This window comes from Phaseolus vulgaris, chromosome 8, assembly GCF_000499845.2.
Source record: "Phaseolus vulgaris cultivar G19833 chromosome 8, P. vulgaris v2.0, whole genome shotgun sequence".
Classification (NCBI taxonomy): domain Eukaryota; kingdom Viridiplantae; phylum Streptophyta; class Magnoliopsida; order Fabales; family Fabaceae; genus Phaseolus; species Phaseolus vulgaris.
The window spans coordinates 23105688-23118105 of record NC_023752.2 but is presented as its reverse complement, the minus strand read 5'-3'; positions in this window follow the sequence as shown (position 1 = coordinate 23118105).

Here is a 12418-nt window from a genome sequence, read left to right as displayed (position 1 = left end):
TACTGTGTTATCCATGTGTCTGGCTCATGCGTAGCGCAGACCTGCGTCATGTTCACCCTCTCCCCCCGACATGCTCTTATTCTCGGCGATCTCAAGGTTTCTTGAGTCAAAGACCTGTGACTCCTCGCCGCTTTCTCCGTCGACTTGCTTATTGGAAGAACCAGGTGGTCTACCACAAATGCTCTAGGCGTCTTCAGAGTTTCTTGGATCACCGTCCTCTGCCTACCCCCCTTGCCCGAACTGGCGAGCTTAGCTAGCAAGTCTGCTCGGGCATTCTGCTCTCTGGGCACATGCACCACTTCAAAGGAGACAAAGGAAACCTTCAATTCCTGCACGTACGCTAAGTAAGCTGCCATTTGTGGGTCCTTGGCCTGGAACTCGCCTGTTACTTGTCCCGTGACCAATAGCGAGTCACTCTTAGCCATCAGCACCCTAGCTCCCATCTCCTTGGCCAGCAAGATTCCGGCGATCAGCGCCTCATATTCTGCTTGATTGTTGCTGGCTTTGAAGGCAAACCTCAGGGATTGTTCAATCAGCACACCGTTGGGCCCTTCCAGGATGACTCCAGCACCGCTACCCTGTTGGTTCGACAATCCGTCCACCGAGAGCACCCAACGAAAATCATCCCCCTCAACTCGTGCTGCCTCTGACGAGAGCTCGACCACAAAATCGGCGAAAATCTGCCCCTTTATCGGACCTCTGGGCTCATACTTGATGTCGAACTCCGACAGCTCCACCGCCCATTTCACCATCCTCCCAGCTACATCAGGCTTCTTCAGGACTTTCTGGATAGGCAAGTCGGTCATCACCACTATTGTAAAACTGTGAAAATAGTGGCGCAACCTCCTCGCCGAAAATACCACAGCAAGTGCAGCTTTCTCCAAGGCCTGATACCTCACCTCCGGGCCTTGCAACACCTTGTTGACGAAATAAATAGGCTTCTGAGCCTGGTCTTGGTCTTGGGCGAGCACCGCACTCACCGCCCTCTCAGTCACGGTAAAATACAACCTGAGAGGGGTTCCCATCAACGGTTTGCACAAAACCGGTGGGCTCGCCAGGTACTCTTTAAGCTTGACGAAGGCCTCTTCACACTCCTTTGTCCAGGCAAACTTATTGTTCCGCCTTAAACACTGAAAGTACGGATGGCCTTTCTCTTCGCTAGCCGATACGAAACGAGACAGGGCGGCCATCCGACCTGTAAGTTGCTGCACCTCCTTCACGGTAGCCGGGCTCCTCATCGCCAGGATGGCAACACACTTATCAGGATTGGCCTCTATTCCTCTTTCAGTTAAGAGGAATCCCAAGAACTTCCCTGCCTCCACGCCAAAAATGCAATTCTCGGGGTTCAGCTTTAACCTGAACTTGGTGATTGTGGTGAACAACTCCTCCAGGTCCGCAACGTGCTTGCTTTTCTCCAGCGAGGTCACGACCATATCATCCACGTACACTTGCACATTCTTTCCCAGCATTGGTGCAAGTACCCTATCCATCAATCTTTGGTACGTGGCCCCCGTGTTCTTCAGCCCGAAGGGGATCACCTTGTAGCAGTAGCACGATCTCCCGGTCATGAAGGCGGTCTTTTCTTCATCCATTGGATGCATCTTTATCTGGTTGTACCTCGAGAAGGCGTCCAGGAAACTCAGCAACTTGCACCCTGCAGCACTGTCGACCAGGGCGTCTATGCTTGGCAAAGGATACGATTCCTTTGGGCAAGCCTTGTTCAGGTCAGTGAAGTCGACGCACATGCCTTCTCTCCTCGTTAAACTTCCTTCTTCTCTGTCGCACTGGTCTGACCTGGTTGTCCATTGCTAGATGGTGGCACAAGAAGTCTGGGTCGATTCCCGACATGTCTGAAGCAGACCATGCAAAAGCATCCAGATGCCGCTCTATCACCTTGGCGATCTGGTCTTGGAGCTCAGCCTCCAAGGATCTTCCCAGCTTGAAGACCTTTCCCCCGATCTCCCTTTCGAGCCACTCCTCGACGGGTTTGGGTCTAGCTTCCCTGGCGATCACCGCCCTGGCGATTCCCAGTTCCCTCGCTTCCTCTGGGCGGTTCCTCGCCTCTTCTTCACGATCGGCGTTCTCTCCTTCAGCCTCAGCATCCAACATGGTGACATCGCCTCCGGCGGCCACCTCCATCGCCGCATCAACAACTCGCCATTCTGTTGGCTTGGGCTTCACACCGGGAGGCGGGGTGGTAGTCATGTAACTTACTGACCTCTTATTTTTCAGGCTATTCTCATAGTACTTCTTCGCTTCCTTCTGGTCAGATTTGATGGTGATCACCAGCCCCTCCATCGACGACAACTTCACCTTCATGTGCCTGGTTGAGGGCACAGCTCCTATTCTGTTGAGTGTTGGTCTTCCCAACAAAATGTTATATGCTGAGGGAGCATTCACGACGAGGTAGTTGATTTTCTCCGTCCTCGAGCCCGCCTGATCCGTGAATGTAGTTCTTAATTCTATGTACCCCCTGACCTCCACCTGATCGCCAGCAAACCCATACAAGCACCCTCCATAGGGCCTCAGTTGGTCAAGGGGCAATTGCAGCTGTGTGAAAGTCGGCCAGAACATCACATCTGCCGAGCTTCCTTGGTCCACCAGTACCCGGTGGACCTTCCTTCCCGCCGTGACAAGCGAGATAACTATGGGATCGTTGTCATGAGGCACAACGTCCCTGAGATCTTCTCTTGTGAACGTAATGTCCACATCTGGCGAGTGATCCTCGAACATGTCCATCGTCATCACAGACCTTGCATATTTCTTCCTCTGTGACGCGGTGCATCCACCACCCGAAAAACCCCCAGCGATGGTGTGGATCTCTCCATGAGTGGGCATCTCGTGCTGCTGAGCCTCACCACCCGCCGGCTGGGAGCTCGACGCACCCCCCGTCCTCCTGTCCAGCAGGTAATCATTCAAGAAACCGCTCTTGACCAGGTCGTCGAGCTGGTATCCCAGTGCCAAACACGAATCAACGGTGTGACCAAAACTCTGGTGGAACTCGCACCAAGCGTCTGGTTTTGGTCCTAACACCTTGTCGCCCACCTTCTCAGGTGCTTTGAGCCTGGCTGCTATGTTGGGGATGGCGATCAGATCTGCCAACCCCACGACAAACTTATGCTTTGGCGGGCGATTGTACTCCCTGGGGCGCCCTGGGCCCTTGCCCTTGTTTTTCCTTGGATCATAAGGATGTCGAGTCCTTTGATCCCTCTTGGCCGCCGCTGTCTCCAGCACCCTCTGTGGCTGGATCCTGGTCTGGGCACGTGGCCTAGCGGGGGCCACGCTCCCTCTCTTCTCGGCGACCTCACTCTCATCGGCGATGTGGGCCACCGCAAGTCGCCTAACCTCAGCAAACGTGGCGGGGTGAGCCCTGATCAGTGCCTCGCAGAAAGGTCCCGACAGCACGCCCTTTTTGAAGGCGTATACCAGCATCTCCTCGTCCTTGGCTGGCGAGCGGACCATCTGCGCTCCAAAGCGATTCAAGTAGTCCCTGAGGGACTCTCCCTGGTACTGCCTTATGTCGAACAGGTCGTATGACAGCCTGGGTGGCGCTTTGTTCACAATGTACTGCTCGACGAAAATCTTCAAAAACTGCTGGAAATTAGTTATGTGTCCTGTAGGCAGGCTCACAAACCATTCCAGCGCTGTTCCCTGGAGCGTGCTCACAAACATTTTGCAATATACAACATCCGAGCCTCCTGACAGCATCATCTGCGTGTGGAACGTGGTGAGATGTGCCTCAGGGTCCTCCACGCCGGTGAAAGTAGCCTTCACAGGTACCACGCTCGCAGGGATAGGTGTGTCTGTGATCGCCTGGGCAAACGGCATAGGGAAAACGCGAGGTGGCGACGACAGTGCGACCTCTTCAGCGACTGGGCGTCCTCTCTGCTCCTGATGAGCTTGGCGCAACTCCTCAGTCACTTTGCCTGCTCTTCATTCCTGGCCTGAGAGGCGACTAGGTCCTCATGCATCTTTGCCTGCTCTACGCGCGAGGCCTCCACATTCGCCTGCAGCGCACGCATGATCTCCATCATCTGCGCCATAGTCATGGCGCCTTCAGCAGCAACTAACACAACTGGACATGAATGGTTGCTTCTCATCTTTCTCATGAAAACTCAGCAGACCACAAAGTGCGACGAACAAAACCTCCTTCAGCAACGATCGATCCAACAATCAACCGGTTAGAAACCCTCAAACTCTCTAAAACCTCCGCATGCGCAACTGCAACAGCACGCCGATAGACTCGGACGTCGAAAACTTCACGGAAACTTGCAACTTCACCACAAAACCACCGCTTCTCCAGCAAGCCCCTGATTCCCTAACCAGAAACGCAATCGAACGAAAAACGCACCGAACAACCGATTGAAAACCGCGCGAACAGCAAGAAACTCCAAGAAAACCGATCGAAAGCTCGAACGAACGGCGGAAAATCTCACACTACCGATTGAAACCCAAACGAATGGCAGAAACCTCAATTTCACCGAACAAAACTCGAACGAACGGTGGGAAATGGTTGCACCAGCACACAACCACACAGAAACTGCAGAAACTCCAAGAACTCACGCTGTGGATGGGGACAGGTTTTACACGGCCCCACGGTGGGCGCCTGATGATCCTGCCTGTTGACCAGAACGCTGGAGCCTTGCCTAGTCGAATCTGGATCGACTTTGCATCGTGCTAGCTTCCTTCCTTCGCCTTGATTCACCTCAAGAACCTGCAAAAGACAGAACGGCGCCGCTGCGGCCGATCGCGCTCCGACGCCCAAGTCAGCGACTGAACCACCAAAATACTAAGAGAAAACTAAGAACTTCAGGAACCGTGCAATATTCTCTCTCTGCGTACTCAAGTTCTCGCAAGCGTAAAAGAAGTATTCTAAAACGCGCGTACCTCAGAAGTTCGTTAGAATCTCTTATATACCTGTGCACTTTCTCTCTCCTGACGGTTACACATCTGGACACATGGCTCGCATCCAGCTGTACACGTGTCATCATCTGGAGCATCCTCTGCTTGAGCGTCACTTCTTACTCTTCAGGCTTATTCGACTAAGTTATCCATGCAAGGAGTAACTCGGTGTATAGCTGCCTTGGAACGCGATCTCTTCTGTGTGGCGAGTACGGGTGTCATCATACACACCTTCCCTGTGGTCTCGCCGGCCGCCATCATGATCTACTTCACTTGCTTCATCGTGCATGCTCGGGTAAGCTGTTCCCCGACCTCAACCTCTGGCTAGCTAGGGAATGATCATATGAAAACTTCATCCTCTGCCTCGAAAGCCTGGAACAAGCTTTCCTGATCCTTCGGTGATGTCCTCCTTTCGGCGATCCCTGATCACTTGGTCGTCTGGGTTCACATCCGGCGACTACATCACAAACCTGGTGACCGCCGGTTTAGGTATGCTAGAGATCGGAGCACGCCAACTTAACGACTGGCGACTATGCGAGCCCCCCGACTTCCTTCCCTTCTGCCAGCCAGGTGTCCCGTTCAACACGCCTATATTATCGCTTGCTGCCACGTCATCACTTTCGACTACCTGGGCGGTACATTCCTGAAAACCCATTTCGAACCAATAATATTTATTTCATTAGTTTTAGGGACAAGAAACCATACCTCATTTGTTGCAAACTGATTCAACTCTTCATGCATAGCTTCAACCCATTTCTCTTCCTTGAGAGCTTCCACAATTGACTTTGGTTCAATTTGAGAGACAAAAGCTGTGTGCCTGCAGAAGTTTGAGATAGAGCTACGTGTGGAGACACCTTCCTTTATCTACCCTATGATGTTATCCACTGACAGATCTCTAGGAATCCTCCACTCCTTGGGCAGCTCACTCTGTTGCAGAATTTCAATCGGTTGTTCCTGCGAATCAACCGGTTGTTTTTCTGCACAGATTTCCAGCTTCTCCAAACTGATGGTCTGTTCATCTTCTTCAACACTCGTCTTAGGGATTTGATTGATTCTGCGATCTACCTCATCAAAGACAACGTGAACTGATTCTTCTACAATCATCAGCCTCTTGTTGTAGACTCTATATGCATGACTTGTGAGTGAATATCCTATGAAGATACCAAGGTCCGCTTTCTCATCAAACTTTCCCAAGTTTTCCTTTCCATTGTTGAGAATGAAACAGCTGCAGGCAAAGACTTTGAGATGACTGATGTTAGGCTTCCTTCCATTGAAGAGTTCATATGGAGTTTTCTTCAAAATATGCCTTATAAGCACCCTATTCATCACATAACTTGAGGTGCTCACTGCATATGCCCAAAAATACTTAGGAAGTAATGATTCATTAAGCATTGTCCTTGCTAGCTCTTCAAGAGACCTGTTCTTCCTCTCTACAACTCCATTCTGTTGTGGTGTTCTTGGAGCAGAGAAGTTGTGCAGAATCCCCATCTTCTCATAGAATTTGCTGAACTTCTCATTCTGAAATTCTCCTCCATGATCACTTCTAATAGAATTGATCCTGCCGGTCGACCAGAGCGCAAGAGTCTCGCCACGTCAAAGGTATCTTCCTCTGGATCGGCTTTGCACCACGCTAGCTTTCGTCCTTCACACCTCGATTCTCCTCAAGAACCTGCAAAAGACAGAGTGGCGCCGCTGCGGCCGATCGCGCTCCGACGCTCAAGTCAGTGACGGAATCACCAAAACTCTAAGAGAGAAAAGCTAAGAACTCAAGGAACCGTGCAAAAACTCTCTCAGCGTACTCCAATATTCTCAAAGCGTAAAGAAGTGTTCTAAACGCGCGTACCTCAGAATCTGTTAAGAGTTCCTTATATACCTGTGCATTTTCTCTCTTTTGACGGTTACACCTCTGGACACGTGGCTCGCATCCAACTGTACACGTGTCACCATCTGGAGCCACCTTCTACTTGAGCGTCACCCCTACTCTTCAAGCTATTCGACTAAGTTACCCATGTAAGGAGGAACTCGGTACATAGCTACCTTGGAGCGCGATCTTCTTATAGTGGCGAGCACGGGGTGTCACCTTGCGCACCTTCTCTGTGGTCTCGCCTGCCGCTATCACGATCTGCATTACTTGCTCATCGTGTATGTTCTGGTAAACTGTTCCCTGGCCTCAAGCTCTGGCTAGGGAATGATCATCTGATAACTTCATCCTTCGTACTCGTGCCCCTTGGAAGCCTCGAACAAGCCTTCCTGATCTTTCGGCGATGTCCCTAAGCTTGCATACGGCGACTACGACACAAGCCTAGTGACCACCGGTTTAGATATGCTAGAGATCGGAGCACGCCAACTTAACAATTGGCGACTACACGAACTTCCCGATGTCCTTCCCTTCCGTCAGCCAGGTGTTCCGTTCGACACGCCTATATTATCCCTTGCTGCCTCGTCATCACTCCCGACTACCTGGTCGGTACACAAGCCCCCCAGTCTTAAACGAAGACTTGTCCAGCGAAAAGACTAAGAGGTCACATCACCGTCGATCTACGTGGCGTTGGCACGGAATTCCAAACGTCTGTACCCTCTGCTTTCCTGACGCTCCACCAAACCCCTTTTTCCAATCGCTCGACACGTGGCTTCATCAATGGTCATCTTCAGCTATTGTTTGCGCTTCCGAAAACGTTCGAAAAACCCCTAAAACCCCTTGCACTTCCACTGTTCCATCATCTTTCTGCATTCTCAAGCACTCTAAGTTTTTCTCTGCGAACCCACGAAGCTTCTCAACTTTCTCAATCTCCAACTCTCTTCAATGCTCATCCGATCACACAAAGGTACCTCTTTTACCTCTTCTGTTGATATTTGCTGCATTTTAATCGATTCGCATCATCCATTATCTGCCTGGTGCATACGTTGTGGGTTGTTTTTTCCTTTTCTCCCCTCTCGTAACTTAGGGCTTCGTCTTCCGTCACGTTCATCCCAACGAACTTTTGTTCGTTCGTTCTTCTTTCTTCGTCCTCAAGCGAGTCGTTCTGTTGGCTTTGTTTCATCCCTTTCATTTTCCTTTGCAGTTCCTGCGATGGCTCATACAAAATCCACCATGAACCCTCTTTCTTCGTCGCGAAACCCTCCACCCCAAGCGCGTAGGGTTGCTCCTGGGGCAAATCCTCCACCAGCGCGCAATCCACCACGAGCCCTTGATGCTCCTTCTCACCAGGCTGAGAGGCCTGCAACTTCTCACGCCAACCTCGCTCAGGCAACCCCGCCAGTTGCCGGAGGGGCTTCCTTGCCTTCAAGAGACTACAAGGAACTCTATCCTTGGGCCACCCCACTCTTGTTAAAAGAGACTTCTTCAATAAACACAGAGTTGGGCGTGCTCCGACTAAGGAAAGGAGACCAGTCCGACCTCTCCTTCCACAAAGAACATGATAGCAAGGTGGCTGTGTTGCCCTGCTTCCCGGACGAGACGATCTGTGCGGACAACAAAGGGGACAACGACAAGTCGTTCTGCTTCCTCTACGCCACCTTCTTCAAGAAAGTGAAGCTCAGACTTCCCTTTACTCGCTTCGAGAGAGAGCTGCTAACCGAGCTCGATATCGCCCCCGCCCATCTTCATCCCAACAGCTGGGCGTTCGTAAGGGCGTTCCAAATCATTTGCGCACACCTGGGGCTGCCGGCTTCAGTGGATGTCTTCCTTTTCCTATTCGAGGCTAAGAATCCCGGAGACCGCCTCTGGATTAGCTTAAACGGGATTGCTGGGAGGTCAATCCTCTCGATCTTCCAGCAATCTTACAAGGACTGGAAAGGGAAGTTTATCAAGGTGCGCCCAAACGAGCAAGATCCCTCACTGTTCGACGGTTTCCCCTTGTACTGGGTACACAAGGGGAACAAAGACTCCAAGGAATGCTTCAGGAGGCCAAGGAGTCCTGACAACATGGGCGAGCTAGACAAAGATCTCTGCCTTTTCTGGAAGAGCGTAGCAGCTGCCAACATCACTCTCCCTACCGCTTCAATCATCTCCTTCGAGTTCTTCGAGGGCCAACTTGAAGCTCACATAGGTTTGCCCTTTCTCCAACACCAAGACTCTTGTTTTGTGTTGGAACTAACTCAGCGTTCCCACCATTCCATCCTTCGGCGTTCTGCTTGTTCTGCATTGGTCTTGATTTTGAATCCATGTGCCACTTGCTTGCGTTATTCGTGCATATACTTGTATATCTTGCTTTTGCTTTTGTGCTTACTCATCTATTTTCTACTCTGTGCAGACTTCATGTTGGGCAAAGGTAAACTAGCTGAACTGAGGGCGATCGCCTGATCTCACAAGTTGGCGGCGGGTTCCCAAACCGTGCCCAACTCGGTGGTGGAGATCGCCGCCGCTCAAGGCAAAACTCCCCCCAAGGTGCAACCTCTTCCGGGGTACTACCCGCCCCAGAAAGAAAAAAACTTGTCTTGAGGAAGCCAAAGAGGAAAACTCCTCAAGTGGTACAGGAAGAAGAGGATGACGAGGCGACTGAGGACGGCCTCGTCACCAAAAGAACAAGGGTGGCACCCTCTTCACCACCCGCTCTCCCAACACCAACACCGCCCTCTCCTCCAGCTCCAACACCGCCAGTCCAAGCAACACCCTTGGCTGTTGCGCCCCCTGTGGTTGAAGGCAGCGGGCCTAATTTCATAGAGAACCCTCCAAGCGCCTCCACGCCGTTCGTATCTGCTGGAGAGGGTCCTCCTTCAACCACCTCTATTGCTGGGGCCGCACCAGGTGGAGATGAGGGTGCTCACAACTCTCCAATACTCATAACCGAATCTCCTACTTCACCACCACGCCAAGAAGCCCCCCTTGCTCTACAGACTCAAGAGGGTGGTGGTGAAAGTCAGCACCAAGCTCCTCCAACGCTTCCACCAGCAACAACTACAAGCCTCCCATCCTCCATCGAAGAGATCTTGGGGCCCTTCACCGCTAAGCTAAAGATGATGGCAGAGGATCTCCCCTCTATTGTATCGAAGGTTGTGAAGGACTCCAACAAGAAGCTCCAAGATGAGAACTCAGTGCTCCAGGAGGCAAACCGCTTGATAAGGATGGAGGCGGAAAAACTCTCTTGCAATCTAATGGTGGTAGAGATCGATCATTCAAGATTGGAGGACGCCATGAGCGCTGAGCCTAGGGGCGCGCGCAAGGAGGCTTCCGATCTGCGCCAAAAATTGCACCTCCAAGCCCAAGAGAAAATCGAGCTGGAGAGCAAGCTTGTACCTTACAGGCTCAAGGTGGCCAACTTGGAGGCTGCAATGAAAGCAAATGCGACCAAGGTGGAAAACCTTGAAAAAAGGTCGGAAGATCGGGAAGTCGTCCTCGGGAAGGTCGAGAAGGAGAGGGACGATACCATGGCTGAGCTCGCCAAAGCTCAAGAGGAAAACAAGAAGATTGCTGCAGAGCTGGCCCAGGCGCGGTACGAAAGCAAAAAGGTTGCTGAAGACCTTGCTCTAGCTCGCGGGGAAACTGAAGAGCTAAAGAAACGAACTGACGAGCTGAAGAAACAAACCGAAGAGCTCGAGCAAAGCTCCGCCCAAGTCCTTGCCGCTGGGTTCGACGCCGCCCTGGAGCAAGTCGCTTGCCAATACCCCGAGCTTGATCTGACCATGGTGTCCATTTGCAACGAGGTGGTGGATGGGAAGATCGTACCCTTCGAAGACTAGCTGCATCTCCTCATCACCTCGTTTTTGAAAACTGCTGCTTATCTTTCAATTGTAATAGTGGCTTATGTGTAAACTTGTACTGACATTGCTTTTTTATAACTTCTTATGCTTTTTGCACCTCGTCTTTCTATTTACTTCGCATTCTTTAACCTTCATCTGCTTTCTTACCCGCTGTATGGTTGATCAACTTAACTGGTAGTGTTCCGTCCGGTTGACCGGGACGTCTTCGTGCGCGACCTCAACCGTCAGCTAGGGTCTCCTTCCCCCTGGTTACCTGTGAAAACCTGCAAAAAAGAGGACGAAGAGGCGCCCTAGCGGCCGTTTGCACTCCGACGCTCAAGTCAGCCAGCAAGAAACACCAAAACTGTTCACCTCCGTCTCTGAGCACCGCGTATGGCACTCTGAAGGTGGTAAAAATAACTGGGTATTGCGTGTGTGTGCTCTCCTTCAGGCAAAGATATTCTCCAGTCACTTGTACGTAATCTTGAAGCACGGGCAAGCAACCAGAGAGTTCTCGTAAATTTGCCAAAGGTTCCAACCCTGTTTCCAACATTCTCCGCGCTATTTAAACTACCCAAGCATTAAAGCGCCTTTAATTACAAATGTAACGCACTCAATCAGCGTACTTAATTAGAAAACGTAGCGCATTTAAGACGTTGAAACGCTTGGGAGCCATTATAGTACCTGAATGCTCGAAAGGGAAACTGCATTGAATGACTTTAATTACCTGGCACCTGACTAAAGGGTGTTTCCATTCTGACATGGCTGTTGTACACGTGGAGGGCCTCACGACGCCGTGACCCCACCTGGGGGCGTTTCTGCCCATCTGGGGACGTTTCTACGCGTGAGTCCTCCTGCTCGGGAGTGCTACTGTGCTAGGGGTGACTTTTTGGGTGCCAACTCATGCCCCCAATCATCTAGTCACTTACTCTGAGAGCGTATCTGCCTTCCTCTCGTACCCTGCGCCCGGTTACCCTGGGCATGACCTTCCTCTCGGGTCGTATCTGTCCCAAAGGCGTCTCTGGGGCGGCAGGGGTACTTCACGAGTCAGGCTGCCCTACACTGATGCTATCACTATGGCCTTGAAGCCACCTTTTCCTTCTCCTTATCACTGCCCCCGGGTTATCGGGACCTGAGGCCTTCCCACGGCGTCGCTCCCTCCATGGTCTTTCCTACCCATGGGTATCGGGGAACCACACGGTGATTGCCTTGCTTTAGTACTGTTTGATCTGGCGGCGCCCTGGTTGGGCGACGCCATCACCTAGGCGACGCCTTGTCTTGGCGACGCTTCCTCTTGGCGATGCTGGCACTTGGCGTCTCTCCACCTAGGCGACGCCTTGCGTTGACTTTGACTCTCCAGTCGTTGACTTTGACCTTGACTTAGTCAACGCCCGGATACGGGACGGTACATAAGCCCCCCAGTCTTAAGCCGAAGACTTGTCTTCAGCGCAAAGACTAAAGCCTCGCCCACGCCGTCCACGTGGTATCCTGATGACGTGTCATTCCCTGCTGACTCAACAATTCTTCGAGTTACTGACGTGACACTTTCTGAACCACAGGGGTGTTCTTAATGGCTGATTGGACATCCTCTGAAGCGGGAAAAAGAATGCCCCTTGGGGCTACGCTTAATCTCGTGCCACGTGGTTCATCGTACGGTCATCTTTAAGAACCTCTTGCGCTCCCCTTGAGCGCTTAATCCTGCAACACGTGGTATCATCACCCGGTCATCATTTGTTGTCCCTCGCGCTTCTCGTAACGTTTAAGTTACCCAAACCCCGCGCTTGCAACCACTGTTACATCCACTTTCTCTGCCCTTCCTCACTGTTCATCTTTTCTG